A 25327-nucleotide genomic window follows, 5' to 3' on the forward strand; every position below is an offset into this window, starting at 1 on the left:
ACCGATGTCCAGTCATAACTGGACGTCTGTGAAAAGGGTCACCATAAATGAGCTTACCAAAATCTCCTCGCTCAGCACAGACCGCTCCAACCTGGGTGTCCTAAAGGCTGAGATGGGAACTGCAGGCCCAGTGGCTCCATTATGGCAACGTGGCCGTGCAGCCTGGACTTAATGAGCTCTTGCAAGGAAACAGGAAGTCTATAAAGTAATTTAAATAACTTCCAGTTCTGAAATAAAGGAAATTAAGCTGCTGGCACAGACCTCCCTGACAGACACCTCTTTTGTCCCTCCAATCACATCCACAACTACAGCTGCCATATTCCTCTGCCCAAAGCCAGCCCCCAAACTCCCCAAAGACGAAACCTACAAAGGCTATCCATCATTCTCGGAGCTCTCCAAGCTTCTGCAGAAACTGTAGGCGAGGGACGTGGCACGGTGTGCAGCAAGATCACCAGAATCAGGCTCCGAACCCCATACTGAGTCCTGCCCCTCCCTATCTACATGACCTTGGGTGAATCGCCTAAGTTCACAGGGCCTTGGCAACTGACCATGAACCCAGGAAAGGTCCTGGTCTGGACAAACAACCTCTGAGATCGTGAAGAGGGTCAAAGGAGCACATATGAGAACAGGGCAAACTGAAAATGCAAATAAACGTTTCTATTATTCTGGCCATCAAAGCCCTTAAGCTCCAGAATTTTTCAATTTTCTGTTCAAGAGGCACTGTGCTATCCTTGTCTCCCACTTAACTGTGACTACTTATTCATAGGTTCTTCTACTTTTCCTAAGCCCCTAAACGTAGGTAATTATTTGTGTGGGTAATTACCAGTCCAACTAGACGTGGCTTCCTTACATGCGGGGGCTGTGGCTTTTTATCTTCGGTAACCACGTGTGTGCAGGCCACTGACCGCCACCTAGTAGGTTCCCAACAAAGGATGAGCATCTACAACCCATGCAGTTACCCATTCATTCTCAAGTACCAATATGCTAACAACGATCACCAACTCTCTGTGGAAAGAGACCAAGCTCGTAACAACATTCATAACCAGCTGTGAGTATACAAGAGGGGTGGGGGCTCATGTCGTATCCCCACCCTCACCCCCCATGCCGAAACGGTCCCAACTTCTCACATGAAAAGCAAACCACATTCACTATGGCAGTTTCACCTGGTAAACCTAAGCTGCTAGCTGCTAGAGACGGTTTCTGGCCACAGAGTTAAGTTTACTTTATTGATAATCATCAGCCAGATACAGACTGGTTTAACCAGTATTCTGGATGTAGGATCACAAGAAAGACACACTGAAAAGCAACTTAGAGTCAATCTCGTTTTGCTAGCCCTCTAGTTATTACTACTGACAACTGGTACGGTGAACCCTTGACCCTCTGACTGGTATAAAAACCATTCCTTGTTGCCAAGAAAGCCTCCCCACCTCTCTCTCTGCATGAGGGCACGATCTGGTGCTCTTGAAAGAGAACAGTAGGGCCCTGCTCATAAAGGGATGCTCCCAAACCAATCTGGGAAAGAAAATCACCACCATAAACCTAACTTTGCTTTATATAAAGGCATACCTTCTTCACAAACAGGTTCCATGTGAAACTGCTCTACAGTTCCCATCGATGATGGTGGGATAAGGTCTTAACACCACTGAAGAATTCAATGGGGCTGTCTTGCCCGTGGGCCTGGAATGACTGGGCTGAGAGGGTCCAGAGGTCCCTTTGAGCAAGAGTAGTCTTCCCCTAAAGGTCCCTCCATTGGGTGAGAGTTCTTTACCCGGGAGGGCTATTCCAGCACTTGAGCAATAATGCACGCGCACCCCCCCCAGGCTTGCCATCGTGAGGCCCCCCAGCCCCTGCACATCTAATGACACTCGTGCCTCCCCAAGAATGTGGGGCGACTTGTTCTCCTGGCCGTGGCATCTGTCCCATCACTTTACAGTCACAACATGGGCGGAGGGACGCAGTATGACAAATTTCCGTCCAGGGTAGGTGAATGTGAAATGCAAACACAGATGGTCTCCCGCAGCATACGTCGCAGGACTCCCGACCAAGAATGACGATGAGCACATCTTGGGGTCTCCCTTGTGCAGCCATCCTTCATCTAAAATGGGAGCCACACAGTCGGTGGTGCGTGAGACTCTTCATTCTCAAGGTTGAGTTCGAGCCCCGCGTTGGGTATAGAGCTTACTTAAAAAATAAAATCTTTAAAATGGGAGTCACATTTATAATCTTAAAATTTCTCAGTAGCCTGTATGTTAACTAAGTTGAATTTAAATAAAACATTTTTTTAAAAACTTAAGCAAGGAAAAAAATGTCTTAGCAGCCATACTAAAGTGGGAGGGAACAGGTGAAATTATAATTTTTTAAATGTAATCCAATATGGCTAAAATCTTCTTTCAAATGTAATCCATCTCAAATGTATTAGGATATTTCCCCCTTGTTTTCATACTAAGCCTTGGATACCTGGTGTGTGTTCCCCTTACAGCACAGCTCAATGTGCACCAGCCACATTTTAGGTGCCCGGCAACCACACGTGGTTGACCAAATGACAGCGACCTAAGGCCCTGGCCTCCTCTGCTGATGAGAACCTAAAACGGAACTCTACTCTGGCCTCGCTGTAATAATTCATGCTTGTTTTTCCCCACTCACAGACTTCACAGAACCCACCCCTACTTCAAGATTCTTTCCCACGGCATTTACAATTATATTTGGGTGACATGTCAAGAAGTTAAGCTGGCTGGGCCTGGAACGAACAGATTTTCAAGAAATCCTGTGCAACTTATCTAGTCAATCAGATCTTCTCTCCAGGGCTCGTCCACGACTCAACTAGACCCCTGGGGTTTCTTAATTTAAAATCCTCGCAACCCTCTAACTTGAACATTCACGACGGTATGTAGTTAACTCTGTGGCGGCCACATCATGTCTCAGTGTTGGTGTGTTCTCAACTGTAACAGACTCCATTCTGAGCTCAACATCACACTGAATGATTTCTGCCCTGGTCACACAAGATGCCCATATCCTACAGACACAAAGTTACAGAGAATCATCCACCAAGACTGCGTCTGTGGGATCCTAAGACACAGAAGGACTCGGGATGAACCCACCACTTTGGCAGTTGCTATAAACAGAAGAAAAAGATGTTTCCATGGAAGATAAATGTTGGGGCAAGGTTCTCAGCTGAGCGCACCAGACACATCATCCTAGCAGCTACTCCCACGTCAGCCCCTTTCCATGCATGGACATCAGCCCTCTCCAGAGGAGTACAGGATTTGCTCTAGAAAGTGACACTCCAATACCAGATACTGCTGCAGGCTCATCCATCCAGATTCAGCTCAAAGAGCAGTACAGCCAAGGGGAAACTAAAATGCATAGAAAGCAGTCCCGACTCCTGCCTTAGGCAAGAGAAAGTGCGTGCACCGCCTGCAGGAGAGAACTGAACCGGCTGAGGCCAGGATTTTTGCTCCTGGAGCCCCCAGGGCCCAGGCCTGGCTCACGAGCCTGGAAATGCAGAGGGCCACATTCCAACAGGTGGACGGCTGCCTGCCTGAAGTATCCTGGGCAGGGAGAAAAAGGGAAACCACCCTCTGTCAATGCTGTTTGCTGGCATCCTCCCATTGCCGAGGGTCCCTTGACCTGTCCCCAAGGCAACAGGGAGATGAGCAGAAGGCAAAGAGCACGTGGAGAGAGGAAGGAAGGAGGCGGCTCTTCTTGGCGAGCTGATGGGTGTGAGTGGTGAGCATTAATTAAAAAGCCATCCGGGAACAACGGTCTTTTCATATTTGGAGCCTGTTCTGCACAAAGCTCGGCTTGTTCTAGGGGGAGGTCGCTGCTTTTGAATTTTTTTCTTACTCATTTCCGAGGGTTGTGGCAATGTCTGGCACCCGGCTCTCTCCAGTGGAGTGTCCCCAACCAGAGGCTGTACCGGGCAGACCTCCTCGACTTCACAGGTGGTGGCATTCGGAGACCGAAAGGGGAGCAACTTCAGGAGGCTGTGCCGTTTCAACCCGCGGGCTCCCAGAGCTCCCAGGCGTTTCCCCAAATAGCTGCCTAACCCACGGAAACACACACTGGACGTTTTCATCGGCCAAACACCCATTTCCCTCTCAAATTATGCTAGACATGCCACACCCAGCAGACACAGGCCAAGGAGCTGGGCGTCTTAACAGGCCGGCCAACACACCCTCCAAGGCTTCACCAGAGATGCTGCGGGGGGCACGAGACGGTGGGATGAGACCCTCCCCAGCCTCCAGCCCACTCCTGCAGGCTTCCCTCAACCCCGCAGACTGTCCTTAAACCAGGGGTACAGATGGGCGCAGGAGCTAACACGGAGCTTCTAAGAGGTTCCCGACCCTTCAACAAACCACAGCCTCTCCCAGTCCTTACAAACCCTGATGGGCAGGCCCCTCGGATCCCACCTCCTAATATTCACATAGTGGTGTAATTCCCTCCCCGTCAGTGTGGGCTGTGCAGTGACTCACTTCTAACTGAGAGTCTACGAAGAGAACAAGTCACTTCCGAGATGAGGTTACAAAGAGACTGTAAGTTCCGGTTTTCTGCACCCCCGTCCCATCTCCCTGATGGAGACTACGTGCCGTGCGGTGTGCCACTCTAAGGAGAGGCCCACGTGGCAAGGAACTGGGGGCAGCCTCCTGCCAACGAGGAGCACAGGCCCTCCATCCAACAACCCCAGGAGGAGCTGCATCCTGCCGACCATGTGAATGAGCTCAGACGAGGTCCTTCCCCAGCCGAGACCTCAGGTCAGAGTGCAGCCCCGGCCGGCGCCGTCACTGCGCCCTCATGACAGAGCCTGAGGCAGAGGGCCCAGCTCAGTCCCATCCAGAGTCCTGACCCACAGAAAGTGCAGGATAATAAAGGTCTGTTGTATGAAGCCACTCCGTTCAGGGGTAACTTGTTATGCAGCAAGAAAAAGCTAACACTTGCCCCCTCTTCACAAATGAAAAGGAGAAGGTCTGGGCGAGGACGCGGCAGGGCTGGGATTCTCACTGAGGCCAGACACGCCGGTCACAGCCGCTTTTCCCCTCACCATGCGACCTTAGCCAGCCAGCTTACATTTTGGTCCCCGGAGCTATGAAGTGACAGCACTCGCTGGGCCTCCACGTCACCACGGATAACACAAAGATACTTAAAATGCATGCCTAAATGGGGTGCCTGGCTGGCTCAGCTGGAAGAGCACGCAACTCTAGATCCTGGGGTCGTGAGTTAGAGCCCCACACTGGGTGTAAAGATTATTTAAAAATAAATAAGTAAACTTTTAAAATAAAAAAAAGAGAAATGCATGCCTTAAAATAAGAAGACCTCAGATTCCTTTAGAAGGTCAGATCTCAAAGGAGAGCTGGGAGACGATCTAGTCTAGCCTCCTCCTTTTACGGAAAAAGAAACTGAGACCCACAGTCATAAAGTAGCACAGACAGAATTCAAATGCTGGCCGAGATGCCACATGACTCTAGGGATCTGGGAAATTTCAGCTCAAATATGCTGAACATACTTCTGATTTGCTGGCCAAGAAAATCCTGTCGGTAATAACTCTGACCTTTTTTGGCACACCACTGTTCATTAACGTCCTGTGGCGGCCCGTCATCCCCTTGACATTTCACCCTCTAACTTGGCAGCTTCTCCTACACCTGTCCCCCTAAGTCCTTCTGCACAGCGATGGGTCACAATAGGTAGACAATGGGCCTCCTGGTTAGCGTGAGAATGGAAAATCCTCATTCCCAGCTTATGCTGAGGCACAACCTAAGTTTACTTTGAAATTCTAGGACACACCAGGATGAGGACAGAGCATTTCCAACGAGAAACCTAAACTGGGCAGAGGTGTTCTTGAATCTCCAGGATTCCACAAGCTTGCCCAACAGGGACTAAGACTTCCATTATTTTTATAAACACACACTCCAGACACTTACAGTATAGATCATAAATATTTAAGACTAACTAGCCTAAGGACATTTTGTGAAGCATTCTTGCTAATTTTTTTTTTTTATTAGGCTCTTGCTAATTCTTGAGATTGAATAATCTCCAAAAGCCTTGTAGAGGTGGCTAGAGACCAATGCTATTCAAGGAATTCTATGCTCTCATCAACTTTTATACATACGTATATTTTATTATGAAAGTAACAGATGTTCACCATTCAGAGTTCAAAAAACAAAATATTACAAAGTAACCAGCACTTCTATCACCTGGAAATAACCACTCTGTTAATATTCTGTTCTATATATTCTTTAGCCTCTCCATATTTTAAAAGTTAAATCGAAGTTCTAGGGTATACACAGCCTCCTTTAATTTAACATCACTGTTTTCCCACATCCATTACCAGGAGACAGGAGTTTTAAATAGTCACGTAAGAATCTGCCATATGGATGCACCAAAGTTTAAATCAATCCCCTGTGAGAGATTTAGATTGTTTCCATTTTTCACTCTTATAAATGTCGATAATAAAGTGTTTATTTATAAATTTCTTTTGTACAATTCATGATTATTATAAATGAAGGGGCTAGGTTACCCATCCTATTCTAGAAATTAAGGAACAATTAGCAAAAAAACACACAAAGATCCCTGCCCTTGTGAGGCTAATATTCTAGCAGGGGAGGCAACTGAAGTTACTAAAGGTAAAAGTAATATTTTAGGGGTGCCTGTGTGGCTCAGTTAAGCATCTGACTCTTGATTTCATCTCAGGTCATGATCTCGGGGTCATAAGATTGAGCCCCTCATGGGGCTCCATGCTCAGCACAGAGTCTCCCTCCCCCACTGCCTCTCCCCCCCCATTGGTGCATCTCCCTCTCTCTAATACTATGAATAATAAAATCTTTAAAAAAAAACTATATAGTATTTTATTAGGTAACACAGGCTATGGTTTAAAAAAAAAAAAAAAGGAAAGGCAGGACAGGACAGAATAAGGAGAATCAGAAATTTATAGTGAGAAAACCTACAAATATAAATACACCTCATTTTAAAGCTTCTGAACACATACTACCAAACTACTCTTCAGGAATGGTGCATAAACTTTTCTACCCCTTTACCGTAACAGGGTGTTTGCTTTCTAATAAATTCTTTGTTGGGAAATAAAATACATTCTTGGTAGAAAAAAAACACAAAAAGAGCTCAACCTCATTGGTAATCAAGTAAATTAAAACAAGGAGCTACTTATTTGACTCTTCAAATGGAATGGGCAACCTGAATTTGTCCTTCATATGAGTTATTTATCCATTCATATTTTTCTTACCCATTCACATTCTTTGCTCAATTTTTGTTTTTTTTTAAGATTTTATTTATTTAACAGAGAGAAACGCGCAAGCAGGGGGAGCGGTAGACAGAGGGAGAGGGAGAAGCAGGCTCTCCGCTGAGCAGGGAGCCCGATGTGGGACTCGATCCCAGGACCCTGGGATCATAACCTGAGCCGAAGGCAGACGCTTAACTGACTGAGCCACCCAGGCGCCCTAAGATTTTTAAGTAATCTCTACCCCCAAACATGGGGCTTGAACTCCCGACCCTGAGATGGAATCAAACGCTGCACTGAAAGAGTGAGCCAGGTGCCCCACTTTGCTTATTTTTCTATTTTGTGTATCATTGATTTTAAGAGCTCTTTATATGTTAAGGATATTCAGGACAAACTCTGTCAACTATATGTGCTTTCAACATCTTTTCCTGGTTTGTCCTATGCCTTTAAATTTTGCTGTTAGTGCCCAGCATACAGAATTTTTTTTTAGGGCGCCTGGGTGGCTCAGACGGTTAAGCGTCTGCCTTCGGCTCAGGTCATGATCCCAGGGTCCTGGGATCGAGTCCCGCATTAGGCTCCCTGCTCCTTGGGAGCCTGCTTCTCTCTCTCTCTCTCTCTCTCTGTCTCTCATGAATAAATAAATAAAATCTTTAAAAAAAAAAAAGAATTTTTTTTTTAATGCAGTAAATTGGTCTTTTCTGTTATGATTTCTTCACTAGAAGAATTAGGTCGAATATTTCTCCCTGTCTCACATTAAGATTAATATTAACTTATACTTTCTTGTAGCTCTTTCATGATTTCAGTTTTCCTCTTACCTCTCTAATTTATCTGGAATTTATGGTAATAGATGCTGTGAGGAATGGCTCTATCTTAATTTTTTCCCTATTTGGTTATCTAAGTATGCTACAGCAATTTATTGCATAATAAACAAGATTGCATAATACTACAGGCCATAAAGCACGGTGTCAGAGAACCCAATGGTTTTGCTGTCAGTCAGATCAGTGTTCAAGTCTGAGTGACTCTGGGCGAGTTACTTAAACTCTCTGAACACAAGTGAATGGAACTATTCAAAGTGTCTACCTCATACAGTTCTTGCATAGATCAAATGACCTAAGTTCCTGTGAGAGTGTTTAGTATAATGCCTGGCACTTAGAAGTACTGGAATAAAATGTGAGCTTTTATCATTTTAATTCCTCTCACTTATCTGAAATGCTACCTTTACCAAACACGTTTCTATTTGATTCCACTGCATTGAGCGGGCTCTATAATATTTTGTAACTGAGTTTTCCAGATATATGAGAAAGCTAATGATTTTTGAAATTTTGCTTTGTAACTGAACTCTATGCTAAATTCAATTTAACTGTGTACTGGGTATTCTATGACGACACATGTGCAAATGATTTTTGTTTCTTTTTAACCATTATTTGACTTTGCTTTGTATACTCTGGCCAATTCAATAAGGCAGGAAAAAAGAAATGAGTACCCTGGGCAATCTATGTTTTATTCCCAGTTTCATTCTGCTGCCTCTCACCGTTCATCAGTGAGCTTCCAGCTGGTGGTGTTGGGGCTGCTGGTTTCTTCAAATTAATGCAATCTCTTCATAGGTTGGTTTGGGGTTTTTTTGTTGTTGTTGTTGTTTTAATCTAAGCAAACCAGGAATAAGAGGAGAGAATTACCAAATGTCTTTTTTTGATATATATTATGTTTTTCTTTGTCCTACTTAGGTGATGCATTGAAGAATAGACATTCTAATGTTAAGCCCTTCTTACAATTCTGGAATAAACCCTATGTGGTCATGATTCTTTCAAAATGCCACTGATTTCTATCTGCAACTGTTTTCTATGGTGTTTTTGCACCTACACTCATGCCTGAGCTCAGTCCTCAGCCTTCTTTTTGTATCATCTTTATAATGATGTTGGGTTCCCAGAGTTATGCTAGCTTTGTTAAAAAAAAAAAAAAATCAACTGGAACGCTTTATCTCTTTTTCTATGCTCTGAAACAGTTTATTTAGCAGGTAATTATTTTGCCCCCCAAAGTTTAAAAGAACTCACCCATTAAAGGGCTTGCATCCAGAGCGCTTTTGGAAGTATTTTTTTTTTTATAAATGTTCAGTTTCTTCTCTAGTTCCTTGTTTCAAGTTCCAGACTTCTGAGTCATTTCCCTAGAATAGCCATGTCAACTGAGATTTTCAAAATTGTTGTATTTTAAGTTACTTTATTTTTGCTATAAAATAATTCCTTCAAATATAACTTATAATTTGCTACTCTTTTTATACATCCCATAAACTCATTTTTAGTTCTGTGTATTTGGGTCTTCTCTTTTTTTAATGAGGCATGATAGTGGTTTGCTCTATTTCCTTGAGTTCCCCCCCGCCCAAATACATAGCTCTCAGACCTACAACTTCAATATTTTTGCCTGTTTTCTAATTCATTAATATTACTTGCATCTCATTAGGCTTGTTTTATTCTTTCCAACTTTGACTTGAATACTTAATTCACTTCATTTTCTCTTATGTAATAATGAAGGGATTTAAAGCTATGAATGGGGCGCCTGGGTGGCTCAGTTGGTTAAGCGACTGCCTTCGGCTCAGGTCATGATCCTGGAGTCCCTGGATCGAGTCCCGCATCGGGCTCCCTGCTCGGCAGGGAGCCTGCTTCTGCCTCTGACCCTCCCCCCTCTCATGTGCTCTCTCTCTCTCATTCTCTCTGTCTCAAATAAATAAATAAATAAATAAATAAATAAATAAATAAATAAATAAATAAATAAGTAAGTAAGTAAATAAATAAATAAGTAAGTAAGTAAATAAATAAATAAATAAATAAAGCTATGAATGTGCCCCTGGGTATAATTTTGGCAATAACCCAGACATCCAGGTATCCAGAATTCTCAGTATTTCCCAATGATTCTGTGGCAGGAATTTCATCTCCTCTTTGACCCGAGTGATTCGGGAGCATATTTTTAAATATTCAAGTAACTGGATTTCCTTCATGGTTTTATTATTAAGTATTCTATAGAGTATAAAAACATCTCTGAAAGAAGATAAAGAAACTCTGACAAAGGGGGGGAAATATTTTAGGCAGAAAACACTACTTAAGTACTGAAAAAAGTATTTTATAATGCTGTGACAGTCCTCTCCAAATATATACCTTCTAGAAGGGATACAAGAGCAGGTGATTCTGGGGAACTGAGTGATTGCGGGGCTCACTGCACAGGAAGAGAGGGAGAGGAAATCTCTGTACCTTCTGAAAATTTTATTATGGGCATGTATTGCCTGTTTAAAAATTCATTTAAAAAGCAATGCCATCTCTCAATAAATGGAATTAAACCATCCCAGATAGACTGTGTAAGTATATAACCAAGTAAATTTCCATACTTTCTTTGATGAAATTTAGAGATTAGTTTCATTGAGCAAGACTTGGCTCCAAAATGATAAACATCTGTGGCTAGAAAAGGGAGGAGGTAAAAATAATTTCTAATTCTGGAACCTCCAAGTTCAGAAGAATTAAGAGCTTCAAGGAAAAGGAAGTATCCAAAAAAAAAAAAAAAGTTTCATCAGGTTTCAACCAGACTACCATTTTGAAACCTGAATTCACAAATGTTCAGCTGAGAAGGTGGTAGAATTCCCAGTTTCACCCTCAACGAGCCTTTCCCATCTTAGGAATGCTCCACACATTCTGCCTCTCGGTTGTTGCAGACCTCTCCACTCTTACTCAAAATGAGTTGTAATCCCAAACTAATACAGTTAACTTGTGATTATAAACATTATGCCACTGTCCTTCCCACCAATTTTGCAATGTCGAGTTTCTTAAAAAGGAAAAAAAACCCCTCATTATTCTGTTTTCCAATTTACGTTGAAGAAATCTGTTTCCCACTTTCTAGTTTCTGCAACTGGGAAATTCTGTATATTCTGTTACCATACAACGAAGGATGCCAGTAAACAGCCCCTGCCTGCACGCACGACAGATTACACTGAGTATGGAATTCCAAACACTACCAAGTTATGTGCTCCTTGGAGTATTACCAGAGAAATGTGATTTAATGCCTCATCTATTTAAAAAAAAAATTCCATATGGATGAAAAATTAGTCTACTAGCTTGAATACGGGGAAGATATAAGAAGTAGTCATTAACACAACATATAACGTATATTATATAATACACAATATAAAATGCAATCGCTTAAGATCTAGACCATACTATATATGCAAGGATAAGGTGGTAGGAAAGCTTAGGAACTCCGAATGTCACCAATTACAAGGCATCAGCTCCGGGCTGGCTACCAAAACTGCCCCCCGCACTGGGGCTGGAGGTGACCAGCGGCAGAAGTCAGTGGCATCCTCTGCACCTCACTTGATCAGTTAAGAAACTCTTAAAGGGGCAAAGCACCTTGGGACTTCGCTTGAAAGCACTGATGGAAGCGCAGCCCCTTGAGAAAGGAGCACTTAGCAAGGCATTCTGAGAGCTAAGAGGCTGCAGAGCAAAGCATGCCCAGCTCTGGGGAAGGAGACAGCCCCGTTCCCCTTGATGGCCCGTGTGCCAAATGGAGGTCCAGACCCAGCACTGTGCCCCCGCTTCGTCCCCCTGTCCTGGTGAGCCCCAGAAGGCTTAGCAGCCACTGGTGCTAAAACAAAACACAGATGACAGGAAGACCTCCTGCCCTTTGGCCATTCCCTAGCAAAGGGGAAGTGTAAAAGTGCAGGGGGCAAGGCAGGCCAGCCGCATTAATCCCTGTTTTGTTCAGCAGTAATTAATAGTATAATCCACATTTAAGATGCATTAAAGCAAAAATGCTGCGTTATCAGAGAGCTCGGTGCATCGCCCCGAGGCAGAACCTCCCCTGCTGACCTGTAGGACCAGGTCACCTCATCTCGGCCTCCTCCTCTCGGGGGAGCGGACTCTGGACACCCCATCAAAGGACTGAGCTGGCAGCCACAAGTCTTGGGTGGGCCGACGTGCTCCGTGTCCGTCTTCACAAACAACCCCTCCAAGGCCGGGCTGTCCGGCACCCAGGGTCTACTCAAACCAAGGAGGCATTCGAATCCAGGGGCTAACACGGAACACTTTAGTATCACAAGTCCCCAGATGGGTTTTTAAGATTGAAGCTAACCACCCGCCCTGCCCCGAAATAATGCTGGGATAGCGCATGGAGAATTCTGGTGCCCTTTAGCTCAGTTCGGCAGGCTGCTCTTTTGTGGCATTCCCGGGGTGTTTCACACAAATCCCGGGGGCACCAGGTGGGTTTCTATCACAGAGGAGACGTCAGCTGCGGCCTCGCGGGCCCAGGGAGGGGGAAGGCTCTTCTCCACCAGCACCGAGACGCTGTCTTTCAGAAAGGAGTGCTATCAGCTCATCAAGCACAAAGCGCGTTCAAGCCACAACCAAAGCCAGAGCCACTTCAAACCGATGCACGTGGAGAAGCAGAGTCTCCTCAACTATGCTTTGTGGTCACGGCTGACTGAGAACCTGATCTCAGTTCTGCACCACCACCCCAACTCGTGGAATACGTACGCCTAAGAGCAGGCGGGGAGCCTCACAGTCCTGTTCAACCTCATCTCAGCTCACCTCTGCACCGTGACAGGGCCCCACGCCCGTGGCTGACATGTGACAGGGGCCACGAGCAGTGGCAGCAACTGGCCTCCATCCCAAAGTGCTTCTTGGAACTTCTTTGGTCGTCATCTGGGCAAATGGGTATGAAGAAAGAGGAATGTGATAAAAATCACTTTTCTCTCAAGTTTTGAGATCCTGGCATGTGGGAGGGCAACCAACTACCTATACTTGTTCCAAAAATCGTGCCTTTATGATCCTTACCTAGAACCACACACATTCCTCCATAATGTTGTTTAATTACTCCGTTGCCAAAAGGGGCAATTCCAGAGTTCAAACTAACACTTCCAGGGGCTGGCCAAGGAATGAAGTATCATTTGCAATTGCACTTCTGGTAGAAAATGTCTCCATGATGGTTCTAGAAACATATCCCCATGTGATGAACATGTTCTCCTCTGAGGCTGCCAAAAAAGTCATTATCCAGTGACTGGACATACCACCTGGGTACACAGGGACCATTTCTGACAACATGTCACAGACTTGCCACTCAGGCAGGCAAGGCGCCTGGTCAAGAGGTTGTACAAGGGGCGCAGAGGGGAGGCCGCCATCCCACCCACCAACTCCGGCTGCCTGTTTGTATCCTGCAGTTGACCCCTCAAGTGCTGTCATTCTCTCCTGAAACTTTGCTCTTACTCTTACGACGCCTGGATTCTTCCTCAAGAAACCTTTATAAACACCTTCTTTCTCCCTCCAGGACTACTCTTGGCGCCTCACTACATTACAATTTATTTGGGGTGGAGAGAGGCTACCAAATTTCCCCTCAAAGCCTTCCCCCTCCTTCCCAAGGAAAAATCCTTTGCCTGAACAGGTACACTGCTTCATGCTTTCACAGAAACACTCGGTTTAGCTTTAGCTCCCCCAGCCATCCAACTCCAGGCCCACGTGGGGCTTTCCTTCTTGGTCAACTGCACGAATTCCTCCACAGGACCCCTGTGCTGACAGCCCCCCAAGATGTCCATGTCCTAATACCGGGAACTTGTGGATGTGTCACCTCATATGGCAAATGAGACTCTGCAGATGGGATCAAGAAAAGGATCCTGCAAAAGAGTGCCAGGTGGGCCTGAGGTCATCACAGGGGTCCCTATAGCTCAAGAGAGCTAGATATTAAAAAAAAAAAAAAAAAAAAGGACGCAAGAGAAGAGTCAGAGAGAAATAGACATGGTCATGGGAGCAAGAGGTGGTATAATGGAGAAAGTGATCGTGTGCCAAGGAATACGGGTTGGTGCCAGAATCTAAAAAATGCAAGGAAATGAATTCTCCCCTCCGAGCTTCCAGAAGGAAGGAGCCCCGGCAACACCTTGACGTCAGCCCAGTGAAAGTGACTTCCAAATGCTGGGCTCCAGAACTGTTAGACAATTACTCTAAGTTGCTTTAAGCCACCAAGTTCATGGTAACTTGTTACAGCATCAATAGGAAATGAGTACGACCCTTCTGGAGAAGAGGAGAGAGTGACAATGAGCACACAGAAATGGGAATGTCCCTGAACGTCAGGATGAGCTGTCCTCCTTAGGGTCCACACAGCCTCCCCTCGAAGCTCTGTGAGCCAGCTGAATCCTCTCTTTCCCCGTCATCAAAAAATCACAACCAAAGGTCCTCGATGCCATAAGCAATGTGTGTTTTGAGGGTGGTGCTCAGTGGGACATCTTAGAAGTAGACAGAAAAACCTCCCACACTCGCCTACTACGCTTGAGATTCACAAATATCTACAATAAGCCATAGGAACAACAGAGAAACTGTAAACAAAGAATATATGTGTACAACATTTTTATCTAATAGAAGAACTGGACTAAAAAAAAAAAAAAATCTATATGGAAGAATCACCAGATCCAGGGCTCCTTTTATCAAATGGACACAGCCAGGCCACGCCAACCTCACCCAACCTTGCCCAAAGGATCCCACGGGTGGGCTGGCCTGAAGCCTCACTGTGATGCCAGGCAGCCAGCCTGAGGAAAACCAGGGCTGGTGCCCACTGGGCTCCTGCAGACAAAGAGAGGAGGAAAGCTCTGGAAGGTGGTGGCATCTTGCCCACCTCCGTGGTAGCCTGAGGCCACTGGATCTTGCCATCCCGCCAGCACCTGGGAGGTGTGAGCCAGGCAGCCGACCACATCAGAAGCTGGCTGCCGGCCGGCCCCAGTTGCAGAACACCTCCACAGAAGCCAGCTTTCCAGGACCAGGTGTTACACACCACACAGGTACAGGCCAATGTTGACCAAACTCAGCCGTGGCGCCTTGAAGAACATCCCACATGAAGACCGGCCGGACAGCGAGGGAAAGATGTCCTGTTGCACAGCAATTTAAATGCATTTGTGCTTCACACTGGCCTCTATGCAAAGAATATTCTTCTCACTACGCAGACGAGGATCCCACCAGGGTCCTCCTCCTTCAGTCTCCCGCAGCTTTCTTTCCATCACGAGTCAGGCCTTCTGTCCTCCAAACCCACCATAACCATATGCTCCTCATTCTCCGGGGCCTACCAACCCTCCATGTTTGTCTACACGCTCCCAGTCTGGCCCGTGTCCTTAACGATAACAATCAGCATGAAGTATCGTGTCAGAATGTTCTAGGTAGGGGTAACTAGGACTGCTCAACGTGATCTAAACATGCCATTTCAGTGTGCACGTGCAAAGCGCGACTTTCAACGGGGTGAAGTCGTTAATAAATAAATAACCCGACCTTCCCCTAAGGGCTCACGTTCGGCCTCCTACTTGACAAACATATAACCTTGAATGTTCCAAGTCTAGGAGAAGGTGAATCCTGGCAAAATAGGCAGGTAACCTGCCCAGGAGTCCAAATCTTTCTGCTACTTGCCCAGTTTCTCTTTACCTATGGCTTCTGGTGCCCTCCTCAAAATAAGCCAGCCCTAGAAATAGAATCCCATCTTCCTTAGCGCTTATGACTAATTTATGGCCTTCTTTTAAAGTCCTTGCACCAGAGCCCTGACTACAGTAATTTCCTCTTCTTCTATATGAATGTCCATTTACAGCCACTCTGTAACCTCTGCATGAACCGAGAATATTCTCCGTGCCTCCCACGGATGTGGGATCACGCCCTGGTGAGAGCCGGGTGGCTCTGGAGCAGAGTCTCTCCATTACAGCGGAAGCTCACTTGGGACCCTACCCAAGTGCAGCTGTATCTCCCTAGGGAGTAATGTGAATACTCCCCTTTTGCTTGAATGAGCCTTTCTTTTAAAAAGGCAAACCTTTAAAAAGACCCTGGCCGGGTCGCCAATTAGCATGTAGCATGTAATCTGAAGACACGATGTGGGTTTACTTAACACATTCAGATTAAGGGGAGTTGGGGAGTCTTAATTCTGTTTTCGTTCGGGGAAGACAGCATGGGAAGATGTCCCCAGAAACATCCTCTGCTGGCCACAGGAGAAGGAGACTTCAAAGGGGTATCTGAGTGCTCCCAGTTTTCTCCAACCTGCCCCTGCGCATCCTAAAGGTTCCCCTGGCCCAGCTTCCAGAATCTAACCAATCCCATTCTCCTCTGCCACACTTCCCTGGGCTCCCCGCCCTCACATCTAAATACTGCCTTCTCTTCTACAAGGCTAACCCGAGCCATTCTGGTCGGTGGCACAACCCAACAGCTGACTTCTCCAATCCCAGGGTCCTAGAAGACACAGTCCTGCACCAAGAGCCTTTCCATCTTAGCAACCTTACAGTCAGAGCCCGTCCGGGGACTTGTCCATCCCCGCACTCAAATGTCCGGGTGGCTACGGCATGACGGGGATTGTCCTAGGGCTAGGGATGGCAATGAGCAGCGGATCAAAGGGGCCAAGACCCCTGCTGCCAGTAGTTTGTGCCACGGCAGGCTCTCATGCCACAGGCCCTGCCCCCATCACAGCTCTGCACATCCTCCTCCCGCCCCTACTCTGACTCTCTTCCGGGAAGGACTTCTCCATTTGAGCTGGAAAATTCTGGGGGTTTTGCGGGGGGAAGCTGGGAAGACCGACGTTTTCACGGGTTTTGATCTTATAAAAAAAATTAAGGGCGCCTGGGTGGCTCAGTTGGTTGGGCGATGGCCTTCGGCTCAGGTCATGATCCTGGAGTCCCGGGATCGAATCCCGCATCGGGCTCCCTGCTCGGCAGGGAGTCTGCTTCTCCCTCTGACCCTCCCCCCTCTCATGTGCTCTCTCTCATTCTCTCTGTCTCAAATAAATAAAAATCTTTAAAAAAAAAAAAATTAACTTTGCGCAATAAATGGCCAGAATTTTCTTTAATTGAAGTTTTTAGGGGCCCCTGAACTAAATGAACCCATGCCGGGTGTATGCTACCATAGTCTCTTCATCTTGGGAATCTGAAGGCGCTCTTTTGCTTGGAGACTGAAGCCCGTCTCTGTCAATTCTACACGCTGACCCCTGTTGGTCAAACCATCTCCCCGATGGATCCTTGTCTGCCATGATTTTATCCCCAGAGCTACTCTCATTCTCATTCAGAGGTGATCCTCCCTCAAGCCAACCCTCAAGAACTCTGTATCCAGTTCTGCTGCTGCCCTAGCAGCAACACCAAGTGTCTGGGCCCACAGAGACTGTGGCCCAGCTTCCTAAGAACAGGGCCCAGGAGACACAGCAGAACTCCATTCCATCGCGTTCCGGTAACTGCACTTCCTTCGACGCATCCTGCAGGAGTCCCGAGAGCTGTCACTGGACCTGACAGTAAAACAGCAAGATATCTGGCACTTTCTCATCCGGTCTCCAGACACAGAGTCCTCTGGGGCAAAGACCCTGTGGCCAGTTCATCTTGGGAAGTGGCCAATGCTGCAGAAGTTGCCAACAGCAAGCGAATGCCCGCTCGCTCTGCTTTATCATCAAGGCCCAGGAAAATGGCCCTCAGGCACAACACTAAGCCCTAGAGGTGCCTTCGAATCTTCTATCAGCAGCAGCGTGCGTGTGTGTGAGTGGTGCGTACATACGACTCACATGGTATACAGGCCTCTGCCCCCCTCCCACATCTGCACACACATCCACCCTTCCTGACGCAGCATCCCGGGCCCCTCCCGGCCACGCTGCTGTGGGAAGGGGCACCACTCTCCTGTCCAAACCTGAGCTGCCCCTGGGTGGTTGCTCTACATGGCTGACACTGGTACCCTCAGATGACCACTTCTCCTTGTGGAGACTGTCCTGCTCTAAAGGGCTTGAACCTGGAAAGCGTGAGTCATCAATCCCCGCAGGACGCAACTCCTCAAACCAGAGTATGAGCCAGTTCCTAGAGAGATTTCTCCGGTCTCTCTTCCCCCACCCCCACCCCCATTACATAACGTGCTTGGCTTACCTACCCCTGTGACTTTTCTCTACGGCCTTTTCAAGATCTCTTCTTCCATCTACCCACAACGAAGACTGTTTATTTGTTTAGCCCACTGGTAAGAAAAATGAGAGCGCTGTCTGCCATTCTTAGCAGGGCATAAACACTTAAAAAAAAAAAAAAAATGTGTCCTGTACCGAACCTTTTAACCTTTCAAAAGAAAGGCAGACATTCCATGTGAATTGACTATCATCCTATCATTGCTGAAAGACAAAATCCACTTCATCCTGCAACATCTCACATGGCTCCTTCACATTCTTGGTCTGGGAGCTGAGCGGGGTGGGGGGCGTATTTACCAAGAACGTGGGAAAGGCCACCATTAATCAGTACACAAGTCAACAGCACCCATCCCTCTACCAAGATACCAGGATACTTCGTGTCAAGTTTTTCAAAAATGAATTGAAGGAACCACATCCCCAGAACTGCACACTGGAAGAACACTTTCCTAAGCAATCAAGATCACATTTCAGATCAGATCAAAGGGAGATTGCCCAGAGAAACTGTGAAGAGCGCAAACACTGCTATCATTGAATTGAAAAGTCAAGATACGGTTCTGATTTCTTACGGGAAGTTTCCAAACAAAAAGGTCTGCCTCTTAAATTCTGAAAGCAGAACCACCCCCACCCAGCCTGTCAGGGCCAAGAAGGACCTCACCATATGGGACAGCTTCTGAAATACACAGAAAATGGGAAATGCAGGACACATGGGACAAACTGCCGTGAAACCAGCTGCCTGGGCTGGACCCATCCTATTGACTTTGGCAGCGCCTGTCAGCTGTGACTCAGCAATGAAGTTATCGAGGCTGAACTCAAGTGGAACTGATCAGTTCGGACCTCCGGAGCTGAGTTCGACTCCACGGTTCGTCAACACCCCACGTGCTCTGGATAGGTTTCCATTCAAATATTCACTGGTTTACGGGAAGGCCAGGGAAGTACAAGCATGGTCACTAGTCTTTGTCTATTCAAATCTAGCTGAAGGGGGAGGGAACCATAAAGCATTAAGTGTAACTGCACCATCAGCACCTGGACAATTATGCGCCAGGCAGGAAATACACCACCCGCGCTCTGCTTCATCCTCCTGATAACCCGGGAGACGGGTACAGGAGCAATTCTGTTTTTGCCCACAAGGAAAAGTGGAGACACAGAGAGTCCAATTTTCCCAAGGTCCGACAGCTGGGAAGTATCCGGGCAAGAATCCAGTCCCTGGTTTTTCTGTGACCAGGGCCTTTCGTGGTCACAGAACGCCTGCAGACACTCTTCTTAGTTGCGTGGTCCGTATACCTGCCAGCCAACAAACTGAGCATGTGCACTGACTGCAGACTTCAAGCATGAAATAGTTCCTGCCGGGGAGGTGGGGGGCAGGGGATGGGGTAACTGGGTGATGGGCATTAAGGAGGGCACTTGATGGAATGAGCACTGGGTGTTACATGCAACTAATGAATCACTAAATTCTACCCCTAAAACTCATAATACAGTATATGCTGCCTAACTTAAATTTTTAAAAAAATATTTTAAAAAAAAAGAAAAGAAATAGTTCCTGCCAAGGAGCTCAATTCAACCTGTTTCTCTTCTCTACACACTTATTAGGGAGACGCCTGGCCACGTCAGGAGGAGGCGTGCAGCCCATTCCCTCCCTTTGTACAGGCCCCCAAACATCGAGCCCCCAGTATGCACGCAGATGGTTCTCCCTCGGTCTGGATCCTCAGCCATCCCAGGGTAGCGGGCAGGTGGCAGGGGAGGAGGAGTAGAGAATGTCTCCCTACAATCTACACCCCTCCCACTGCCTAACACCTGTCCCAGGTCGGGCCTTGCCTGCTCACTGGAGTGCAAATTCAGACTGAAACCAACCGCTAGGCCATCCTCTTAAGACACTTAGCCTCTGAGTTTTTTTCATCCAGACAATGACCGGTCCGCACCCTGCACACCTCACCGAACTGTGAGAAAGACTTGAAAGAGCACAGCCTCCAAGGCTTTGAAGACAAAGCCTCTTAAATTCCTGTCCAGTTTTCCTGGTACCAAATACGGTACCTCTCTTTTCTACTGAGAATTTAACAGGTAAACATTAGAGTGGCTAACTCAGAGGCCTAACCAGTAAAATTGAGGAGACATGCAGTAGCTCAGTCAAAGATCGATGGGCTCCCTTGGGTGAGGAAGTCGTAACCGAAGAGGTGGGGCTGGTGGCCCTGCGACAGGGAGGGAGGGCCTCTGAGGAGGGACCCCAGCCTTCTAGTCACCCCAGACATCCTGGACTCTTCCTTCTCTCCCACCCCACACCCCACCTTCAAAATACATCCAGAGGGTGAGCACTTGTAGTGGGACTGGAAGTGTCGCCCCAAATTTCACGTTGACCCAGAACCTCAGAATGTGATCTTATTTGGAAATAGGGTCTTTGCAGGTACAATTAAGGGAAGGGGAGGTCGTGCTGGATTAGGGTGGGCCCTGAGCGCAACATCTGGTGCCTTTGGAAGAGGAGAGGGCACGCAAAGTTACAGGCAGGAAGAGGCCACATGAAGACAGGCAGAGACTGGAGGGATTCAGCCATAAACCAAGGAATGCCAAGGATTGCCAGCAGCCACTGGGAGCTAGGAAGGATCTCTGCCTAGAGCCTTCAGGAGCATGGTCCTGCTGACACAGACTTCTGGCCTCCAGAAAGGAGAGAAAATGAATTTCTGTTGTCTGAAGCCACTGTTTACATTGCTTTGTTACGGCAGCCAGAGGAGACGAATACACCACTTCTCAGCCCTGCACGGCGAGGGCCCTGGCTGGAGTCGCCTCCCGCCTGGGCGGTGCAATCATCTCTCCTGGACCCCTTGCTTCCACCCTCAGCCCAGCACAGCTGCCCGAGGGAGCCTGCCAACCCCAGGCTGGTCACGCCACGCCTGCAGACGAAGACCTCCCTCCCGTCAGGGCCACCACACTCAGGGGGCACCTTGGCTGTTGAGGTTGTAAGCCACCTGCTAGCTCATTCCCCCTCATACCCCTCCTCACCCCAGGCTCTGGCCAAGCAGGCCTGATGCTCCTCAGCCACGCCAGGCTCTCCCCACTCAGCACTTCTGAAGGGCTCTCCCCTCTGTCCAGAACCCTCCACCATCACTTACTCCCTCTAGCCCTTGCTCACATGTTGCCCTTCTCACGGGGCCTTCACGGCCCCACTTAACCTGCAAACCACATCCTCCACGGCACCCTCTCTTCCTTTCCTGGGCTTTTTTTCTTCCCCCCACAGCACTGAACATGTTTTAAAATAGGGCAGCTTACTGAATATATAGATTGAGGGAGGGGGCAAAGTATAAGCTCCTTGAAGGCAAGGAATTTTCTCTTTTTTTTTCCCCCTCCTGGCCCTGAGGCATCACCGGCACCTAGAGCAGGGCCTGGCACACAGGAAGTTCTCAAACATTTGATGAAGGAGTGGACAAAAGATCAAGGGCAGGAAAGGAGGCTGACACCCAGAGGAAGCAGCAGCACCGAGCGCGGCCTGGCAAAAGCATCGATGCTGGGAAACGTTAGCGGGGCTGGCCAGGTGAGCGGGAAGAGCCGGCCTCACGGCAGCACGCTTTGCAAGTCCTGGCAGGAGGGTGGAAAATGCTAGGCATCAGGGAGCCCCTGCAGGCCCCTGATCAGGAGAACAAGAAGAAGAAAACAAAGCAGGATCTCTTGACCTCAGCATGACTGACATTTGGGGCTGGACAGTTCTTTGGTGGGGGGGCTATCCTGTGCACTGTCCGAGGTTCAGCAGCATCCCTCGCCTCCACCCACGAGATGTCAGGAGCATCTCCCCCCTGCCCCCACCCCGGCTGTGACAACCACAAATGTCTCCAGACATTGCCAAATGTCCCCGGCGCAGGAGGGGGGCAAAATCACCTCCACCGAGAACCGGGGAAATACGGAGCTTCGGTGGCAGTATACACAGAGTGAACCCAGACCACACTACCCGTAAGGGCCAGGCAGGTGACAAACACGAGTGAGCTGGCCAGGTGCAAGGTAACAGAATGACAGGGACCCACCCTGGGGAACAAAGCACATGTTCCTTCTAAGAGGGGCAGCCACTGGCCTGTTCGGGCCAGCCCTTGCTTGCCCTTGAAGCCCAGAAGGGCCAAATCGCTCCATTTTTTTTTTTTTTTTCAAGTTAAGGTGCCAATTCAGATTTTTACACTGAAATATGGCAAGTTTTAAAAATATAGTATGTGCTGCACAAAACACACCCGTAGGCCAGGTTTTGCCTGGAGGCCACAACTTTGCAATCTCTGGCACAGAATCTCTTGCAGGAGGTCAGCCACGAGGGGACAGGGGTCCACACTGGGCCTGTGAGCGTGGGGATAAAGAGAGGGCCCAATCCCAGAAACTTCAGGTGAAATCAGAGAAACACAGCATGACAACTTCCCAAATTTTACTAACACGCAGGCCTTTCCCACAAGGGCCAAAGTAAGAGCCACAGACTTTGGAGAGTCTCTTAAAGATGAAAAGAAATCCAGTAAGTCCTTTCCTTAAATCTCAAAGGCACAAAAGCCTGTGCACACATGATCCTGGACAAAGCCGAGGCCTCTACCTCTTTACGCTGGTCGGCAACCAGCCCGGCCATCCTGGTAGACCCTTCCCTGTCAATCAATCCACTAAAACCACCAGTCAAGGAGCAGCCAGATCGTGATCAACTTCTCCAGGTACTGAGCAATGTCACTGTGCTGAATGAGAGTACTTCCTGCTGCCCCAAAAGGTTCAGCCACCCCCAGACTCCTACTTGTGATCATCTGGAACTAGAAGGAACCCTACGGCATCCTTCAGGCTGCTCTCTCTGTGATACAGACACCTGGGGCTCAGTAACTGTTTTTTTTGTTTGTTTGTTTGTTTTTTAAGATTTTATTCATTTATTCATGAGAGACACAGAGAGAGAGAGAGAGGCAGAGGGAGAAGCAGGCTCCCAAGGAGCAGGGAGCCTGATGTGGGACTCGATCCCAGGACCCTGGGATCACGACCCGAGCCGAAGGCAGACGCTTAACCATCTGAGCCACCCAGGCGCCCCTCAGTAACTGTTAACGTAAGCATCTTGAGGCCTGCTGGACTCAGAGCTCAGGCAGGTCCACAACCTCAAACCCACCACGTGTGCTCTGTGTCGTCTAGACACCACCTACCATCCCAGAGTGGAGTAACCAGGAGAAGGATGCTCCCACCACACATACCGTGGTGTTGCTCTCAAGGCGAGGTGCCCCCATCTAACATTAGACTGGGACAAAAAGCAACAAAGCTCTGAGTGACACCTCCATTTCTGGACAGGCTTACTGGAAGGGATGCCAGCTTTCATTGCCCCATCTGTAAACCAGGGACAGTGACTTCCTTCCAGCACCGTCATCTTCCCAGAGAGAGTTCTCCTATAAACAAAGCATGTGCATTATCGTAATGAAGTAACACCGTCCCCAGGGTGGTGCTCCATCAACAACGGACACACAGGCTGCTGCCCACACGTCTGCATCGAATTCTGGTCAAGGTCACTGGATAAAAGGTAAAACAGCCCCCTAATCTCACTTGCCACACAGTTTTGCTGGACATGAATAAAACAACGGACTCTCTGGCAGAGGAAGGAGGAAGCTGGAGTAAGCAGGGGAAGGGAGGGAGAGGGAGGAGTAAGGTGGACACTGGAGGCAGCAGACTCCAGGGAATTGATGGCCAGGCCCCATGGAGCCTCACGAGACCCCACAGGCAAAGACTCCCTCCTCCGCCTTCCCTTCTCCACCCACAGGCGATAGGCACCATCCATGGTGACTGGGTTGGAGATCCAGCCTTCACAACCAAGCCTGATTCTCCCTTCACCCAACCTCCAAGTAGGGGTTGCAAAGAGACCCACATACGCACACTAAACACAGTCTGGACTGGGTCCCAAGGCACGGGAACATGGAGAACTCAAATGCGCCAGAATTCAGAGAAGCCAAGGAACCAGTGGGAACCATGGACTGGTCTCCCCCAAATGTGTTAGACTGGGCCTCTCAGAACCGGGTTACCCTGATTTGTGAGCCGATTATTCAGAGAAGAATCCGGGGTCTGAAGGCATCTCAATGACTTGGCCATGTGAAAACACTGTAAAGCAAGTGGGCAGACACTTCGCAGACAGACTCCACACGAATAGTTACAGAAGGAAGAGTGTGGGCTGTGCCCAATCCCAGCACCCTGGAGTCATATGTGCCCCCGGAGCATGGGCACGGGGAGTCCCTGCCTTCCTGCCCCCACCCCCAGCACATTCCCAGCCTCTACCGCTCCCTCAGACACCCGCCCATCTCCTGGAGATGAGACACTCTTTGCCTCTCTCCCACATATGATTTCCTCATGTATCCATTTTTAAGGAACAAACTTTTTTATGGAAAGAGGAGGAGAAAGTTCCCACATGCAGAAAATTCACACCCCGGGGAGGAATGAAGAGAGGGTCATTTAGCACTTGTTGAAAGAAGACAAGTACAAGAGCGATTACGAAGAGAAGAAAATGCTTTGTTGGCTATGAAAGTTAAACAGGAGGACCGTCTCCCCATTACCACCCCGCCCTGGCCCTGCCCCCAGCCGGGAGGCAGCCACTGGCCCCGCAGACCACACAGTGGCGGACCCCCAAGGTAGGGGAGGGCCTGGGAAGGGGAGAGAGCTCCCCTGGTCGTTTGCAGGAGCTCCACCTCTGGGAATGGATTTGATGTCAAGTGTCAGCACGTAAATTGCTATTGGCTTCTCAATAAGCAGCAGGAGCGAGCTAAGTGTTTCCCTGTATTGTGCGGGCTCTCACGGACTCAATACAGGAGTATTGACAGCACAATCACACCGTAATCCAGGCTCCACTAATACCTACACTTCCTCAATGAAAATACACTTTCCGCTTGGACATCAGCCCATTAGCTTTGGGCTGGAATCTCTGGCCTCCCTCCTCCCCCCAACCACCCCTGGGCCCTGAGACTGGCATCTCGCCCCCGAACACCCTGGCCAATGTGAACATCCCAGGCAGCACACTGTCAGTGCCCAACCAAAAAGATAAACAGTCCGAGACCTCCGGGAAAAGGCCTGGACTCTCCATCTATAAATCACCAGTTGGGAAGGAAAGAAAAGTGATCCAACTCTTTACGGATAAAGATCTCAGCGGTCGCGGAGGAAAACTGATGGTCCCTTCCAAAGCAAAAGATGTTTGCTCTGGGAAGATGTATGCCTTCAAGTCTGCAGAGAGTCCAAGAGACTCAA

General features: G+C 48.1%; 1 protein-coding gene across 5 annotated transcripts in view; it reads right to left on the reverse strand.

Moving 5' to 3' along the window:
- ZFHX3 (zinc finger homeobox 3) overlaps nucleotides 1-25327 on the reverse strand; it is a 1392145-nt gene that overhangs the window by 188983 nt on the left and 1177835 nt on the right. Inside the window, exons 1-2 of one of the 5 annotated variants that reach the window (XM_064580654.1) lie at nucleotides 9277-13071; nucleotides 8757-8868 (exon numbers count right to left, since the gene is read on the reverse strand). The exons of the other annotated variants lie outside the window; for them this stretch is intronic. The gene's annotated coding sequence lies outside the window, so the exon portion shown is untranslated. Of the gene's footprint in view, nucleotides 1-8756; nucleotides 8869-9276; nucleotides 13072-25327 lie in introns of those variants that run through there. 5 annotated transcript variants of the gene reach the window in all.

This window comes from Mirounga angustirostris, unplaced genomic scaffold, assembly GCF_029215605.1.
Source record: "Mirounga angustirostris isolate CCGP_5_RB_7025 unplaced genomic scaffold, mMirAng1.0.hap1 SCAF_16, whole genome shotgun sequence".
Lineage (NCBI taxonomy): Eukaryota > Metazoa > Chordata > Mammalia > Carnivora > Phocidae > Mirounga > Mirounga angustirostris.